General features: G+C 40.4%; 1 long non-coding RNA gene across 1 annotated transcript in view; it reads left to right on the top strand.

The window, feature by feature from the left end:
• LOC139746754 (uncharacterized) overlaps window positions 1–16,339 on the top strand; it is a 77,149-nt gene extending 60,810 nt beyond the window's left edge. The window contains exon 4 of the long non-coding RNA XR_011712220.1: window positions 10,294–16,339. This is a non-coding gene — a long non-coding RNA (uncharacterized lncRNA). The remainder of the gene's footprint in view (window positions 1–10,293) is intronic.
• The last annotated feature ends 3,351 nt before the right edge of the window (window positions 16,340–19,690 follow it).

Genomic DNA, 19,690 nt, shown 5'->3' with positions numbered 1-19,690 from the left:
TCACATGGAGAGAATGAGTGAGGAAAGATTGACCAAGAGGATATATGGGTCAGAGGTGGAGGGAACGAGGAGAAGTGGGAGACCAAATTGGAGGTGGAAGGATGGAGTGAAAAAGATTTTGAGTGGTCGGGACCTGAACATGCAGGAGCGTGAAAGGCATGCAAGGACTAGAGTGAATTAGAACAATGTGTTATACCGGGGTCGACATGCTGTCAGTGGATTGAACCAGGGCATGTGAAGCATCTGGGGCAAGCCATGGAAAGTTTTGTGGGGCCTGGATGTGGAAAGCTAGCTGTGGTTTCAGTGCATTGTACATGACAGCTAGAGACAGCGTGTACAAATGTGGCCTTTGCTAGAGATAGTGTGAACGAATGTGGCCTTTGTTGTCTTTTCCTTGCGCTACCTCGCTCGCATGGGGGGGGGGAGGGGGTTGTCATTTCATGTGTGGCGGGGTGGCGACTGGAGTGAATAAAGAGCAGCAAGTATGAATTATGTGAATATATATATATATATATATATATATATATATATATATATATATATATATATCCATGGTTGTTTAATTTGTTTATGGATGGGGTTGTTAGGGAGGTGAATGCAAGAGTTTTGGAAAGAGGGGCAAGTATGAAGTCTGTTGGGGATGAGAGAGCTTGGGAAGTGAGTCAGTTGTTGTTCGCTGATGATACAGTGCTGGTGGCTGATTCATGTGAGAAACTGCAGAAGCTGGTGACTGAGTTTGGTAAAGTGTGTGAAAGAAGAAAGTTAAGAGTAAATGTGAATAAGAGCAAGGTTATTAGGTACAGTAGGGTTGAGGGTCAATTCAATTGGGAGGTGAGTTTGAATGGAGAAAAACTGGAGGAAGTGAAGTGTTTTAGATATCTGGGAGTGGATCTGGCAGCGGATGGAACCATGGAAGCGGAAGTGGATCATAGGGTGGGGGAGGGGGCGAAAATTCTGGGAGCCTTGAAGAATGTGTGGAAGTCGAGAACATTATCTCGGAAAGCAAAAATGGGTATGTTTGAAGGAATAGTGGTTCCAACAATGTTGTATGGTTGCGAGGCGTGGACTATGGATAGAGTTGTGCGCAGGAGGATGGATGTGCTGGAAATGAGATGTTTGAGGACAATGTGTGGTGTGAGATGGTTTGATCGAGTAAGTAACGTAAGGGTAAGAGAGATGTGTGGAAATAAAAAGAGCATGGTTGAAGAGAGCAGAAGAGGATGTTTTGAAATGGTTTGGTCACATGGAGAGAATGAGTGAGGAAAGATTGACCAAGAGGATATATGTGTCGGAGGTGGAGGGAACGAGGAGAAGAGGGAGACCAAATTGGAGGTGGAAAGATGGAGTGAAAAAGATTTTGTGTGATCGGGGCCTGAACATGCAGGAGGGTGAAAGGAGGGCAAAGAATAGAGTGAATTGGAGCGATGTGGTATACCGGGGTTGATGTGCTGTCAGTGGATTGAATCAAGGCATGTGTATGGGGTGGGTTGGGCCATTTCTTTTGTCTGTTTCCTTGCGCTACCTCGCAAACGCGGGAGACAGCGACAAAGCAAAAAAGAAGAAAAAAAAAAAAAAAAAAATATATATATATATATATATATATATATATATATATATATATATATATATATATATATATATATATATATATATGTATGTGGGTGGATTGGGCTATTCGCCCAACCCACCAACATACACATGTATACACATAAATGCCCACACACACACATATACATACCTATACATTTTAGTGTATACATACACAGACATATACATATATACACATGTACATATTCATACAAGCTGCCTTCATCCATTCCCACTGCCACCCCGCCACACATGAAATGGCACCCCCTCCCCCCGCATACACGCGAGGTAGTGCTAGGAAAAGATAACAAAGGCCACATTCGTTCACACTCAGTTTCTAGCTGTCATGTATAATACACCGAAACCACATCTCCCTTTCCACATCCAGGCCCCACAAAACTTTTCATGGTTTAGCCCAGACGCTTCATATGCCCTGGTTCAATCCAATGACAGCATGTCGACCCCGGTATACCACATCATTCCAATTCACTCTGTTCCTTGCATGCCTTTCACCCTTCTGTATGTTCAGGCCCCGATTGCTCAAACTCTTTTTCACTCCATCCTTCTACCTCCAATTTGGTCCTCAATCTTTCCTTACCCATTCTTTCCATGTGACCAAACCAGTTCAATAAACCCTCTTCTGTTCTTGCCACCATACTCTTTTTATTACCAAACGTCTCTCTTACCCTTTCATTACTTACTCAATCAAACCACCTCACTCCACATATTGTCCTCAAACATTTCATTTCCAACACATCCACCCTCCTCCGTACTTAGACATTTCAATGTATACATACATATACATACACAGACATATACATATATACATACGCACACATCCACTTTTGCTACCTTCATCCATGCCAATCGCCACATATGAAATGGCACCCACTCCCCCCACGTGCGCGCGCAAGGTAGTACTAGGAAAAGACAACAAAGGCCACATTCATTCACAATCAGTCTCTAGGTGTCATGTTTAATGCACTGAAACCACAGCTCCCTTTCCACATCCAGGCCCCACAAAACTTTCCATGGTTTACCCCAGAAGCTTCACATGCCCTGCTTCAATCCACTGACAACATGTTAACCCCAGTATAAAACATCGTTCCAATTCACTCTGTTCCTTGCATACCTTTTACCCTCTGTATGTTCAGGCCACGATCACTCAAAATCTTTTTCACTCCATCCTCTCCACTCCAATTTGTCTCCACTTCTCCTCATTCCTCCACCATCTAACACATATACCCTCCTTTGTCAAACTATCCTCACTCATTCTCTCCATGCCGACCAAAACATTTCATAACGCCCTGTTCTGCTCTCACACCACACTCCTTTTTATACCACATATCTCTCTTGCCCTTTCATTACTTACTTGATGAAACGATCATATTAGTCCCTCAAACAATCATTTCCAACACATCTACCCTCCTCCCACAAACGGACTTGGTCTATAGCCAAGCCTTTAACATATAACATTGTTTGAACCACTAATCCTTCAAACAAAAATACCAGTTTTGCTCTTCGAGATAACGTTTCTCAACCTTCACATATTCTTCAATGCTCCCAGAACCTTCGCCCCCTCCCCCCATCACCCCTTCCCCCACCCTGAGAACTCACTTCTGCTTCCAGATTCCATCTGCTGCAATCCACTCCCCAAAATCTAAAACACTTCGAGCTTCCTCCAGTTTTTCTCTATTCAAACTTACCTCCCACTTAACTATCCTCAACTCCTCTGAACCTAATAACCTGCTCTTATTCACATGTACTCTCAAACTTTCTTCTTCACACAACCTTTACCAAACACAGTCACCAACTTTTGCAGTTTCTCACCCGAATCAGCCACCACCTGTGTCATCAGCAAACTACAACTGACTCACTCCAAGCCCTCTCATCCACAACGAGAGTGCATACTTGCCCCTCTCTCCGCAAAACCTCTTGCATTCACCTCCCTAACCACCCCATCCATAAATTAATTAAATCAACCATGGAGACATCACGAATCCTGCTGCAAATCGCAATTCACTGGGAACCAATCACTTTCCTCTCTTCCTACACGTACACATGCCTTACATCCTTGGTAAAAACTTTTCACTGCTTATAACAACTTACCTTCCACACCATATACTTAAAACCTTCCACAAAGCATCTCTATCCACCCTATCATATACCTTCTCCAGACCCATAAATGCTACATACAAATCCATCTGTTTTTCGAGGTATTTCTCACATACATTCTTCAAAGCAAACACCTGATCCACACATCATCTACCACTTCTGAAACCACACTGCTTTTCCCCAATCTAATGCTCTGTACATGCCTTTACCCTCTCAATTAATACCCTCCCATATGATTTCCTAGGGATACTAAACAAACATATGTCTCTGTAATCTAAACACTCACCTTTGTCCACTTTGCCTTTCCACAGTGGCACTATGCATGCATTCTGCCAATCTTCAGACACTTCACCATGATCCATACATACACTGAATATCCTTACCAACCAATCAACACCAGAGTCACCCCCTTTTTTTTTTATAAATTCCACTGCAATACCATCCAAACCCGCCGCCTTGCTGGCTTTCATCTTCCGCAAAGCTTTCACTACCTGTTCTCTGTTTACCAAACCAATCTCCCTGACCCTCTCACTTCGCACACCACCCCGACCAAAACACCCTATATCTGCCACTATCATCAAACCCAATCAACAAACCTTCAAAATATTCACTCCTCACTTCATCACTACTTGTTATTACCTCCCCATATATTTATTTTTTTTATTATACTCTGTTGCTGTCTCTCGCGTTAGTGAGGTAGCGCAATGAAATCAAAGAAACAATGGCCCAACTCGCCGACATACACATGTATATACATCCACGTCCACACACGTACCTATACATACCTATACATCTCAACGTATACATATATATATACACACACAGACATATACATATATACACATGTACATAATCATACTGTCTGCCCTTATTCATTCCCGTCGCCACCCTACCACACTTGAAATGACAACCCCATCCCCCCAAATGTGCACGAGGTAGCGCTAGGAAAAGACAACAAAGGCCACATTCATGCACACTCAGTCTCTAGCTGTTATGTATAATGCACCGAAACCACAGCTCCCTTTCCACATCCAGGCCCCACAAAACTTTCCATGGTTTACCCAGATGCTTCACATGCCCTGGTTCAATCCATTGAAAGCATGTCAACCCTGGTATACCACATCGTTCCAATTCACTCTGTTCCTTGCATACCTTTTACCCTCTGTATGTTCAGGCCACGATCACTCAAAATCTTTTTCACTCCATCCTTCCACCTCCAATTTGGTCTCCCACTTCTCCTCATTCTCTCCACCTCTAACACATATACCCTCTTTGTCAATCTTTCCTCACTCATTCTCTCCATGCGACCAAAACATTTCAATACGCCCTGTTCTGCTCTCACCACCACACTCCTTTTATTACCACATATCTCTCTTGCCCTTTCATTACTTACTTGATGAAACGACATATTGTCCTCAAACAATTCATTTCCAACACATCTACCCTCCTCCCCACAACCTTGTCTATAGCCCATGCCTTTGAAGCATATAACATTGTTGGAACCACTATTCCTTCAAACATACCCAGTTTTGCTCTTCGAGATAACGTTCTCACCTTCCACATATTCTTCAATGCTCCCAGAACCTTTGCCCCCTCCCCCACCCTGTGACTCACTTCTGCTTCCATGGTTCCATCTGCTGCTAAATCCACTCCCAAATATCTAAAACACTTCACTTCCTCCAGTTTTTCTCTATTCAAACTTACCTCCCACTTAACTTATCCCTCAACCCTCCTGAACCTAATAACCTTGCTCTTATTCACATGTACTCTCAACTTTCTTCTTTCACACACTTTACCAAACTCAGTCACCAACTTTTGCAGTTTCTCACCCGAATCAGCCACCAACGCTGTGTCATCAGCAAACTACAACTGACTCACTTCCCAAGCCCTCTCATCCACAACAGAGTGCATACTTGCCCCTCTCTCCAAAACTCTTGCATTCACCTCCCTAACCACCCCATCCATAAATTAATTAAACAACCATGGAGACATCACGAATCCCTGCTGCAAATCGCAATTCACTGGGAACCAATCACTTTCCTCTCTTCCTACACGTACACATGCCTTACATCCTTGGTAAAAACTTTTCACTGCTTATAACAACTTACCTTCCACACCATATACTTAAAACCTTCCACAAAGCATCTCTATCCACCCTATCATATACCTTCTCCAGACCCATAAATGCTACATACAAATCCATCTGTTTTTCGAGGTATTTCTCACATACATTCTTCAAAGCAAACACCTGATCCACACATCATCTACCACTTCTGAAACCACACTGCTTTTCCCCAATCTAATGCTCTGTACATGCCTTTACCCTCTCAATTAATACCCTCCCATATGATTTCCTAGGGATACTAAACAAACATATGTCTCTGTAATCTAAACACTCACCTTTGTCCACTTTGCCTTTCCACAGTGGCACTATGCATGCATTCTGCCAATCTTCAGACACTTCACCATGATCCATACATACACTGAATATCCTTACCAACCAATCAACACCAGAGTCACCCCCTTTTTTTTTTATAAATTCCACTGCAATACCATCCAAACCCGCCGCCTTGCTGGCTTTCATCTTCCGCAAAGCTTTCACTACCTGTTCTCTGTTTACCAAACCAATCTCCCTGACCCTCTCACTTCGCACACCACCCCGACCAAAACACCCTATATCTGCCACTATCATCAAACCCAATCAACAAACCTTCAAAATATTCACTCCTCACTTCATCACTACTTGTTATTACCTCCCCATATATTTATTTTTTTTATTATACTCTGTTGCTGTCTCTCGCGTTAGTGAGGTAGCGCAATGAAATCAAAGAAACAATGGCCCAACTCGCCGACATACACATGTATATACATCCACGTCCACACACGTACCTATACATACCTATACATCTCAACGTATACATATATATATACACACACAGACATATACATATATACACATGTACATAATTCATACTGTCTGCCCTTATTCATTCCCGTCGCCACCCTACCACACTTGAAATGACAACCCCATCCCCCCAAATGTGCACGAGGTAGCGCTAGGAAAAGACAACAAAGGCCACATTCGTGCACACTCAGTCTCTAGCTGTTATGTATAATGCACCGAAACCACAGCTCCCTTTCCACATCCAGGCCCCACAAAACTTTCCATGGTTTACCCCAGATGCTTCACATGCCCTGGTTCAATCCATTGAAAGCATGTCAACCCTGGTATACCACATCGTTCCCATTCACTTTATTCCTTGTACGCCTTTCACCCTCCTGCATGTTCAGGCCTCGATCACTCAAAATCTTTTTCACCCCATCTTTCCACCTCCAATTTGGTCTCCCACTTCTTCTCGTTCCCTCCACCTCTGACACATATATCCCCTTTGTCAATCTTTCCTCACTCATTCTCTCCATGTGACCAAACCATTTCAAAACCCTCTTCTGCTTTCTCAACCACACTCTTTTTATTACCACACATCTCTCTTACCCTTTCATTACTTACTCGATCGAACTACCTCACACCACACATTTTCCTCAAACATTTCATTTCCAGCGCATTCACCCTCCTCCGCACAACTCTATCTATAGCCCACACCTCGCAACCATATAACATTGTTGGAACCACTATTCCTTCAAACATACCCATTTTTGCTTTCCAAGATAACATTCTTGACTTCCACACATTTTTCAACGCTCCCAGAACTTTTACCCCCTCCTCCACCCTATGATTCACTTCCGCTTCCATGGTTCCATCCGCTGCCAAATCCACTGCCAGATATCTAAAACACCTCACTTCCTCCTGTTTTTCTCCATTCAAACTTACCTCCCAAATGACTTGTCTCTCAACCCTACTGTACCTAATAACCTTGCTCTTATTCACATGAATAAAAGCAAGGTTATTAGGTTCAGTAGGGTTGAGGGACAAGTTAAATGGGAGGTAAATTTGAATGGAGAAAAACTGGGAGTGTTGAAGAATGTGTGGAAGGCGAGACCATTATCTCAGAGAGCAAAAATGGATATGTTTGAAGGAATAGTGGGTCCAACTATATTATATGGTTGCAAGGCATGGGCTATAGATATGGTTGTGCCCCAGACATTTCACATGCTCTTGTTCAATCCATTGATTGCACGTCAACCCTGGTATACCACATCGTTCCAATTCACTCTATTCCTTGCACGCCTCTCACCCTCTTGTATGTTCAGGCCATGATTGCTCAAAATCTTTTTCACTCCATCTTTCCACTTCCAATTTGGTCTCCTGCTTCTCCATGTTCCTCCACCTCTGACACTTGTATCCTCTTTGTTAATTTCTCCTTACTCATTCTCTCCAGATGTCAAGCATTTTCAACATACCCTCTTCTGCTCTCTCAACTACACTCTTTTTGTTACCACACATCTCTCTTACCCTTTCATTACTTACTCTATCAAATCATCTCACACCACATACTGTCCTCAAACATTTGATTTCTAACACATCCACCCTCCTCTGTACAACCCTATCTATAGCCCATATCTCACAACCATATATCATTGTTGGAACTACTATTCCATCAAACATACCCATTTTTGCTCTGAGATAATGTTCTCTCCTTCAACACAGTCTTCATTGCTCCCAGAACCTTCGCCCCTTCCCTCACCCTGTGACTCACTTTTGTTTCCATGGTTCCATTCACTGCTAAGTCCACTCCCAGATATCTAAAACACTTTACTTCCTCCAATTTTTCTCTAGTCAATCTTATATCCCAATTAACTTGTCCCTCAACCCTAATGAACCTAATAGCCTTGCTCTTATTCACATTTACTCTCAACTTTCTCTTTTCACACACTTTTCCAAACACAGTCACCAACTTCTGCAGTTTTCATTCGAATCAGCTGCTAGAACTGTATCTTCTGCAAACAACTGACTCACTTCCAAGGCCTTCTCATCCCCAACAAACTGCATACTCACCCCTCTCTTCAAAACTCTTGCATTAACCTCACTAACCACCCCATCCATAAACAAATTACCTTGGGGACATCACACACCACTGCCATAAACTGACATTCACTGAGAACCAATCACTCTCCTCTCTTCCTCCTCGTACACACGCCTTACATCCTTGGTAAAAAGTTTTCACTGCCTCTAGCAGCTTACCTCCCACACCACATACTCTGAAGATTTTCTACAAAGCATCTCTATTAACCCATCATATGCCTTCTCCAGATCCATAAATGCTACATACAAATCCATCTGTTTTTCTAAGTATTTCTAACACACATTCTTCAAAGTAAACACCTGATCCACACAACCTCTACCACTTATGAAACCACACTGGTCTTCCCCAGTCTGATGCTATGTACATGCCTTCACCCTATCAATCAATACCCTCCCATATAATTTCCCAGGAATACTAAAAAAAAATTTACGCCTCTGTAGTTTGAACACTCACCTTTATCCCCTTTGCCTTTGTACAATGGCACTATGCATACATTCCACCAATCCTCTGGCACTTCACCATGATCCATACATAATAAAATGAATATCTTACCAATCAATCAACAACAAAGTAACCCCCTTTCTTAATAAATTCTGCTACAGTACCATCCAAACCTGCCACTCTGTTGGAATTCATCTTCCACAAAGCTTTCACTACCTCTTCTCTCTTAAGTAAATGATTCTCCCTGACCCTTTCTTTGCACACCACCCCAATCAGAACACCCTACATCTGCCACTCTAACATCAAACACATTGCAGACACCTTCATAATACTCACATCTCCTCACTTCATCACCGCCTGTATTTACTTCCCAGCTGGTTCATTATTTCTTGCATTAGCAAGGTTGCACCAGGAAAAGACAAAGACATGGCCTCATCCACTCATATCCACTCTCTGGCTGTCAAGCACCACGCATCAAAATCAGAGCCTACAACCCATAACCAGGCCCCATAGACCTTTCTTTGCTTTTCTGATTGCTTCCTATGTCCTCATTCAGCTAAAGCTCCAATTTAAACTACATCAGTCCAATTCCCTCTGTCCCTTGCATGCCTCGAACCTTCAAGGCATCTTTCACTCCACCCTTCCAGCTCCTTCTTTGGTTTCCCCCCATTTCCTTTTTCCTTCCACTTCTGATATGAAGACCCTCTTACTCATCCACCCCATATGTCCAAACCATTTCAGCACACCTCTTCAGGTTTTTCATGCATATACTCTCATATTTGCACACTACTCTCTTGCCCTATCATTTCTTATTCAATCACTCCTCCTAACACAACATATTGTCCTCAAACACTTAATTTCCAACACATCCAACTTCTGGTAAACATTTTTGCCTAAGGACCACACCTCACATCCATACAGACCCAACTATACTGTCAAATACACCTATCTTTATCCTTAAAGACAGTGAACTCTTTTTCTACATCTTCTCCAGTGCACCACTGTCTTCATTAGAAACACTGTTTCAATGCATTCCAAAGACCTTTATGCTCATGATGCAATTACCATAAAGAAGAAACTGGGTACTTATTACTTAATTACCCTGCACTTATTGCTCAAAGACACACATAATATTACAACCTTTATGACATACGGTCCTGATTCACAGACATGGCTACCTTCCTGGGTGCTGAGGAAGCATCATAGGGATAGAAGGGACTCCTGGGGCAGGGAGGTAAGGTGCACCCACAACCTTTGCTCACTCATCAGCCCTATGAATTAACCTCTGCTCCCATGGTTCCATTCATTACCATATCCACTCCCAGGTATCCATGGTTGCATTCATTACCATATCCACTCCCGGGTATCTAATGTATCTGTACACTGTTTTGGATACCATTTCTCCCAAGTTCTCTCATTTCTAACTTTCATTCCAAATGACGTGTCTCTTTTTTCTAAACTTAATAGCCTTGCTTTTACTTGCATTTATTCTCAACTTGCCCCTTTTATGTATTCTCATGAAATTCAGCTGCAATACAATCCACTCTATCTGCTTTGCAACATGTCACCGTACGTATGGCTTTCACTACCTCTTTCCTTTTCACCAAACCACCTTCCATGACATTGTCACTTTGCATAACTCCACATCTGAAACATCCTTCATCTGCATCCCTATCATTGAACACATTTAAGTCTTCAAAATACTCACTCCATCTGTCCTTTACCACTTTTCCATTTGCTCCTTTCAACGATGTATCCTATCATTATTTTGTTTTTCTATTAACTTACTTCCCACCTCCCAACTTCTGCATGCCACATCCTTCTCTTACTTATGAAAGCACTGTTTCGGTGTTTTCCCTAAACACCTCCCATGCCTCATCCACTCTCCTAGTTTCATTTACTCTCTCCTTTTGCCATTCAACACTCACTCTCTCCTGGTATCTCTTTTCATAAGGCTCTTTTCCAAGCTCACACACTTTCATAACCTTCTACTATACTTCAAACATATTCAAGTTTAACCTTCCAAATAACAACCTTGATGCTCCCAGAACCTTCACCCGTTCACCCACCCACCCTTCCAACCTCAGCCACCATCACATGCTTTCTCCATATCCATAAATGCTATATACAAATCCTCTTCTTTAAGTATTTTTCATACACATTCTTCCAAGCAAACAACTGTTCCACAAATCCTTTACTACTTCTGAAATCATATTGTTCCACCCCACTTTGATGATCTGTACATGCCTTCACCTCTCAGTTATTCCTCTCCCAAGCAACTTACCTGGTACACTCAACAAACATACTTCTAGATTGAACACATCAGCCCTTAAACAAGGGCACTATACATGCATTATACCAATCCTCAGACACCTTACCATGATCCAAGCATAAACAGAAGATTCTGACTAATGAATCAACAACACAGTCACCCTCTTTCATAAATTCCATAGCAGTACCATCAACTCCAGCGCCCTTTCCATATTTCATCTTACACAAGGCTTTAACTACTTCTCTCTTTACCAAACCACTTGCCATGCCTCTCACTTTGCATATCACCCCAGATCAAACATCCTACATCTGCCACCCTATCAGTTACATTTTTTAGTCACTCATTCTCCTCACTTCATCACTACCTTTTACCACTTCCCCATTTGTTCCCTTCACCAATGTTTCCATATGTTTTCTTATTTTTTTTTTTGCACACAGTTAACCTCCTTCCAGAATATTATATTCTCCCTGAAGTTTACTAATACTCACTCCTCTTATTTGCCCTTTTTCAACCTCTGCATCTTCCACTTGACCTATCATTTTCTTTTATACATATCCCATTCATTTGCACACCTTCCTATAAATATGACACAAATACCTCTCTTTTCACTTTCGCTAGCTTCTTCACTTCATCATCTTACCATTCACTACCCTTTCTAACCTACCCAACTCTCCAAAATGGTTTCCTCAGACAGCACTTGATGGGCAGTTAGTTTCATGGAATGATCAGAGCAGAAGAGTAGAAATTGCACCAGTTGTAACTGAGCAAGCACTGGTCGAATAAAGCAGTTGGCTAGAGGAGGCACTCTCTCAGCCTCACTTGCACTTGCCAGCACTGCTTCCCTAAGTACGACTCATCCTCACCTACTGCATTGGCTTTGTTTACTCTCATTTTTTGTCATTCTTGCCTTATTCTTTCCTGGTGTTTTTTCACTCTTACATAATTTCACTATTCTCTTCTCACCCATACCATTATCATTTCCAAATTCTTTACCCTTGCCTCTACAAGGTAATGATCGGACGTCCTGATCACAGCAGGAGCCTCATAAATATAGAAGCGACTCCTGGGATGGGAAGTAATTATGTAACTATCAGTAATTTAGACTAGTCACTAATGAAATAATCTTGTCAGGTTCAGTACCTCCAAAAAACTGATACAAATTTATAATAAAACTTGCTCTACCTTTAATAATCATACTAATTGGTTTCATCAAACAAAACTAACTTTATTATTGCTGTCAATAGTTTTACATCAAATATCATGAAATGAACTTTCATAAAATGCTTCTTTTACTCATAGTAAACTTGCTTCTATACAATAGCCATATTCTTGAGAATTTGACAAATACTAGTGGTTGGATGTAACATCAAAATAACTCAAGAGCACCAAGTTCCAGGGATACGTTGTGTTCATGTATACCACACTTTTTTGAGCTTTTCATCATTGTCTTAATGATTTTGTAAAAATTTTTTCTCCCTTGACCATAGCCAAATCTTGGATAAGCACCTGGCCCATGGGACCAAGATGCTACAACTTCACCCTTGCCTTTTTTAGGCATTTCATTTCCACCACATCCACTTGCTTTCATTTCCTTTGCATTCAAGGCCCATAAACACTGCTGCAATTGTAATACCTTTTACACATACTCATCCATGTTCTTTTAGAAACTTACCTCTCTTCCATATGCTCCATAAAACATCCAGATTCTTAGCCTTTCTCTCTCTCTCTCTTTCTTGCTCTATGACACTTTGGTTACCACTGTTTCATCCATTGCGAGAACCATTCCTCAGTACCTAAAGCTATCCACTTCCTCAAGGTCCTTCCCATTAATATTCATACTCAGATCATCTCTCTGCTACATCCCATTTCCTTAACTTTGCCTGCATTTACTTTCAACAATTTTGTTTTACTTGTTTTCTTAAATATCTCATTCCCAACCTTCCTGAGTGTAGCTTGTCTGAAGAATTTGTGGCCCACACTTTGGCCACCCTCTTGAGGAAGTTCCCGTTGGGGACAGACATCAGAGATGCAGGTGGATAGATAGACAGTTTTTTTAAAATTGCACTAAACCTGCAAAAGTTGAATTTGGAAATAACTACAGTTCATAAGGTTATCAGTTAATGTCCTTTGCTTACTCTGTCTGTTACACCATTAAGGAGCAAAGTAGCCAAATTGACTTTTGGAAGTATCAAGGGAGCAGGAAATATTGGATAATAAAGTGGTTTTTGGGCACAAACAAGTTTTACTGAAGCATAAAGAGAGAGGTCAACAGCCTGATGGCAAAAGGAATGAACAGTTAGGAACTTAGTAAATCATACTTAAGATTTATTTAAAGTGTCAAAAATACTTCTTGGTAAATATATAAAAGCTGTTGCAGAAAATGGTAGTAGAGTACGATACACATAATCAACTTTCACACAAGGGAGCTGTACAACATAATATATACATATATGTTTCAACAGTGTGAAGAGTTACCAATGAAATACAAGTACCATGTGCATGAGCTTACCATTAGAGGGGGGGAAATGATCTTTGGAATGTAGTCTCAATGTGTATTTCTGATGTCTTATATAAAGTTATTGAATGTAAATTTATACATTGTAAATGTTGGCAAAGGTGAAATACACTTTTTGGTACTTTCTACATGAGTGCTATAGAGAAAGCCAGATCAAGTGCCATCACCATACTGAAATTATAACACGACAGGTACTGAATGGTCTTCAGCACGACTCGATATGTGTTGTCTAGAATATTTATGCTGGTAATCATTGGATGCAATATGTGTCAAAAACTTTTATATATTCAGTAGACCCCATTTTGGATCTGGAGGTGTTTATCCTGGGTTTGTAAGCACATGTTATGGTTTGATGAGTGTATCAACCTCAAATATGCATTATCTGGCCAAATCATGTCTTGAGTCTTGAGTTCAGTGGAGTTCCTTCCCTTGCACCAGTACAAGTAACGTGATCCCGCATGCAGAAGTACACATCATGTGATGTTATGCAATGAATGTGTATTTGACGGTGCATATGTAATTTGAATATTATAGATTGAGCATGGAGGAGAGGATGTAAAGATAAATTTTCTACATTGCCAAAATGTGCTAAAATAGCAGTCAAGCATTTGTAAATGTTTACAACAATGAAAAATTGTGATGCTGTTTTTATTCTTAAATTATTTTAACACACATTTGAGTGTGAATAATTGTTTTTCTGCTTTTAATACGCTCACCAAACAGTAAATACCATACTAACATCACTTTTACAAAGTAAGTTTGTTGCTTGCCACTATAAAATGTATATACCAGCAATCTACTAACTCATTTCATGCTGGTGAGGTTGATATAAGATTTACTAATTGCTGTGTGTAATGTTATAGAGCAATCAGTTATGAGCAAACACACAGAAAAACAATGTACAACCAAAAGCAACATAAATCAAAAATTATAAAACATTTACACTCGAGTGGAAGTATGTATCTCAACAAATGATGTAATGTTGGTATAAGACATAAGATTTTTTAATTGTTGTGTGTAATGTTGTAGAGCAATCAGTTATGAGCAAACGCACAGAAAATCAATGTACAACCAAAAGCAACATAAATTGAAAATTATAAAACATTTACACACAAGTGGAAGTATGTGTCTCAACAAATGATGTAATGTTGGTATAAGATTTCCTATTTGGTGTACACAGTATCATAAGGCAATCTTTTACAAACAAATGCTTGTAAAAAGACACAATGCAAGACCAAGACAAGCATTACAAACCTATAATGAGAATCTACACAAGGTTGTCTGTTAGCTGCCCATGTCTCATTTACCTTATTTATGCGGAAAACAAAAAATGCAGAAGAGAGAATCAGGTACATTGACTGAGCAAGTGAATACTTAAGGTGTTCCACCTGAGCTTACTTAGGGAATGACTGCTGATTATGTGTACTGACTTTTTTAAAAAGGTTTGCCATCATTATTGTGTAAGGTGCTTGTTCACACAATATTTAAGTATGAAAAAAAATAAGGGGATATGAAATGCAGAGTACAAGCAGCTATGATGAAGGTACTTTGTTTGATAATCAAAGTGCCCTTTAATCCTTAAATTGCAATATACATTATTTGTCTATACACAATCAACTGCAGCCTACATCACTCGAGATTTCTGCATCTCTATTTTAAACTGACCACTAAATATAGGATTTATAAATGTATGCATAAAGTTCAGCACTCCACCAAGGCATAAGAAAGGAGGATAAAGTGTTTTCTTTAATTATTTTTCATATTTCTATATGCATATCTTTAATTTTATGGAAACAATTTGTTTCTGATCTCTTGTAAGTTGTGTGCAGTGTTCAATTCTTCAAGAATCTACCATAGCAAAATAAAGGCATGTAATGGATCTTTTTTTCTCATATTTCATTTGTCTCCATCCAGATCTTTTAATCAATTTTTTTCACATATAGTGACATCCAGATTTTCCAGAAGCCTAAGTTTAACAGGTAAATAACACAGAATATTGCCTAAATGAGATGGTGTAGCCATGTCATAAGCAAGCTTCTGCACATCCTACAAAAAGATGAATAGGGAACATAATGTGCCTATGCCTCTTCCTATAATCTCTTTTCGGACTATCAGAAAAGCACTCTTTCTTTGGACACAAGCAAGACTTATGGTCCTGATGGCATCCCCCATGTATTGAAAGAATGTGCCTCTCAACTTGCACCTGTGCTTTCTTGTCTGTTTGTTTCTGTTTAAAAACTAAAACTTTTCCTTCTCCTTGGAAACATGCATTGATACACCCCATCCCTATGAAGGATGACCGTTTTGACCCCTCTAACTATCATCCTATTACTTTGACATCTAACATTTCCAAAGTCTTTGAATCCCTCCTGAACTTCCATCCACACCCTTAAGCACCTTGAAAATCACAGTCTTCTCTCTGATCACCAGCATGGCTTCTTTAACTCGAGATCCACAGGTGATATTGTTTCCTATCTTAATAATGTCTGGTCATTATCCCTGAAAGATTTTGGGAGTCATGTGTGGTTGCCCTTGACATAGCTAAGGCTTTTGACAGGATGTGGCATTAACGGTCTCATATCTAAACTCCTTCACTTTGATCCTTCATGTCTAGCTTCCTTTCCAGTCAATCTATCTCTGTGGTTGTTGATGGATCAGCCAACCTTCTTTTCTATATCAACAGCGGTTCCCTCAGGGTTCTGTCCTGTCCCCTACACTTTTTCTCCTTTTTTCAACGATTTTCTCTCCTCCACAAATAATCCAGTGCACTCATACACTGACGACCCAGCACTTCATTCATCCACATCCTTCAATTCTGCTCTCACTCGATTGATCTGCGTCTTGTCTTGACACAACTTCCTCAGTAAACTTAGACTTGGACAGGATATCTCAGTGGGGTAAACTAAATCTTGTGAAGATTAATGCCTCCAAAATCCAATTTCTTCTCATCTGTCTATCAAAAACTCCTCACAACTCTCCTCTTTCCTGTGCCAGTTCTGTAATTTCACCTCTTCACTCAATGAACATACTTGGTATTACTGTAACATCCACGCTTTCTTGGACATCTCACATTACAGGAATAGCTAAGACTGCCTCCAAGAAACAGAACAGGACTTAGAACAGGACTTGTGTATAATTTCCAAAGAATCTGTACTACAAAAATGGTAAATATAAACGTTTTTAGAAAATATGTAAATTATAAAAAAAAGTTTAATTATGCTTTCATGCTGTGGGTGAAAGGTTTTACATCATATAATTAATACACACACATGCATTGGCTGCATAGGAATCTTTATCTGTAATAATTATGGTTATTTTTCAAGGACAAATACTTAGATTCATGTCAATTTTATGATGAAACATTATGACTGACTTTTAAGTATATCTGAAAATGTTATGATTACAATATGTGATAGCATTTTATTTATTTGCAGTAAATTTAGTTGTACTTTTCCAAATAAGTTCATCAAGGAGCTCAAAAAATAGCATCAAGGTATTACTTTGATATAGGATCAGCATCTAATTGCCATTATTTACAATTTCCACTTCAGATTAACCTTTTCTAACTGATGGCAGTCTTCATATACTTACAACACTTACAGCCTCCAACACGAACTGTATAGCTTGTTATTGAAAGGAGTAACTTTGAGTTCAAGGGTTATAAAATGAAATTATGAAAATCTTTGTCCATACTCTGCTCTTTTCAAAATAAAATGTCTTCAAAGATCACTTGTTTTTGTCAAAACTACTTTCCATAATGCATTTACTTTTATACATGACCCACCCCTAAGATATATATATATATATATATATATATATATATATATATGTACAGGGACAGGGGAGAAAAAAATACTTCCCAAGTATTCCCCATGTGTCATAGAAGGCAACTGGGGGGGGGGACTGGAAACCCTCCCCTCCTTGTATTTCAATTTCTAGAAAGGGAAACAGGAGGAGTCAAGCAGGGAGTGCTCATCCTCCTCGAAGGCTCAGATTGGGTGTCTGAATGTGAGTGGACATAACCAAGATAAGAAAGGAGAGACAGGTAGTATGTTTGAGGAAAGAAACCTGGATGTTCTGGCTCTTGAGTGAAACGAAGCTCAAGGGTGAAGGGGAAGAGTGGTTTGGGAAATACTTGGGAGTAAAGTCAGGGGTTGGTGAGAGGACAAGAGCTACAGAAGGAGTAGCACTACTCATGAAGCAGGAGTAGTGGGAATATGTGATAGAAGATGAGAAAGGAAATTCTAGTTTGTTGTGAGTAAAACTGAAAGTGGATGGAGAGAGATGGGTGATTATTGGTGCTTATGCACCTGGTCATGAGAAGAAAGATCATGAGAGGCAAGTGTTTTGGGAGCAGCTCAGTGAGTGTGTCAGCAGCTTTGATGCATAAGACCAGATTATAGAGATAGGTGATTTAAATGCGAAGTTGAGTACTGTGGCTTCTGAGGGTATGATTGGTGTAAAAAGGGTATTCAGTGTTGTGACTGGAAATGGTGTAGAGCTTGTGGATTTGTGCTGAAAAACGACTGGTAATTGGGAATACCTGGTTCAAAACGAGAGATATACGTAAGTATATTTATGTGAGTAGGCGAGATGATCAAAGGGCGTTATTGGATTACATATTGATTGATAGGCATGTAAAAGAGAGACTTTTGGATGTTAATGTGCTGAGGGGCAGCTGGAGGGATGTCTGATCACTATCTTGTGGAGGCAAAAGTGAAGATTTGTAAATGTTTTCAAAAAAGAAGAGTGAATGTTGGGGAGAAGAGAATGGAGAGGGTGAGTGAGTTTGGAAAGGAGACTTGTGTGACGAATTACCTGGAGAGATTGAGTGTAGAACGGCAAAAGGTGAAAGCAAATGACATGAGGGGAATGGGTGAGGAATGGGATGTATTTAGGGAAGCAGTGTTGGCTTGTGCAAAAGATGCATGTGGCATGAGAAAGGTGGGAGGTGGGCAGATTAGAAAGGGTAGTGAGTGGTGGGATGAGGAAGTAAAGTTGTTAGTGAAAGAGAAAAGAGAGGCATTTGGATGATACTTGCAAGGAAGGAGAGCAGATGACTGGCAGATGTATAAAAGAAAGCAGCAGGAGGTCAAGAGAAAGGTGCAAGGGTTGAAAAAGTGGGCAAATGAAAGTTGGGGGTGAGATAGTATCATTGAACTTTAGGGAGAATAAAAAGATGTTTTGGAATGAGGTAAATAACGTGTGTAAGGCAAGAGAACAAATGGAAACATTGGTGAAGGAGGCAAGTGGGGAAGTAACAACAGGTAGTGATGAACTGAGGAGATGGAGTGAGTATTTTGAAAGTTTCTTGGGTGTGCTTGATGACAGAGTGGCAGATGTAGGGTGATTTGGTTGGGGTGGTGTGCGAAGTGAGAGGGTCAGGGAGAATGCTTTAGTTAACAGAGGAGATAGTGAATGCTTTGCGGAAGATGAAATCCGGCAAGGCGGCAGGTTTGGATGGTATTGCAGTCGAGTTTATTAAAAAGGGAGGACTCTGTTGTTGACTGGTTGGTAAGGATATTCACTGCATTATGTATGGATCACAGTGAAGTGCCTGAGGATTGGTAGAATGCTTGCATAGTGCCATTTTACAAAGGCAGAGGGGATAAAGGTGTGTTCAAACTACAGAGGCATAAGTTTTTGAGTATTCCTGGGAAATCATATGGGAGGGTATTGATTGAGAGGGTGAAGACATGTACACAGCATCAGATTGGGTAAGAGCATTCTGGATTCAGAAGTGGTAGAGGAAGTGTGGATCAGTTGTTTTCTTTGAAG

This window comes from Panulirus ornatus, chromosome 66, assembly GCF_036320965.1.
Source record: "Panulirus ornatus isolate Po-2019 chromosome 66, ASM3632096v1, whole genome shotgun sequence".
Lineage (NCBI taxonomy): Eukaryota > Metazoa > Arthropoda > Malacostraca > Decapoda > Palinuridae > Panulirus > Panulirus ornatus.
This window is presented reverse-complemented; position numbering and strand designations above follow the sequence as displayed.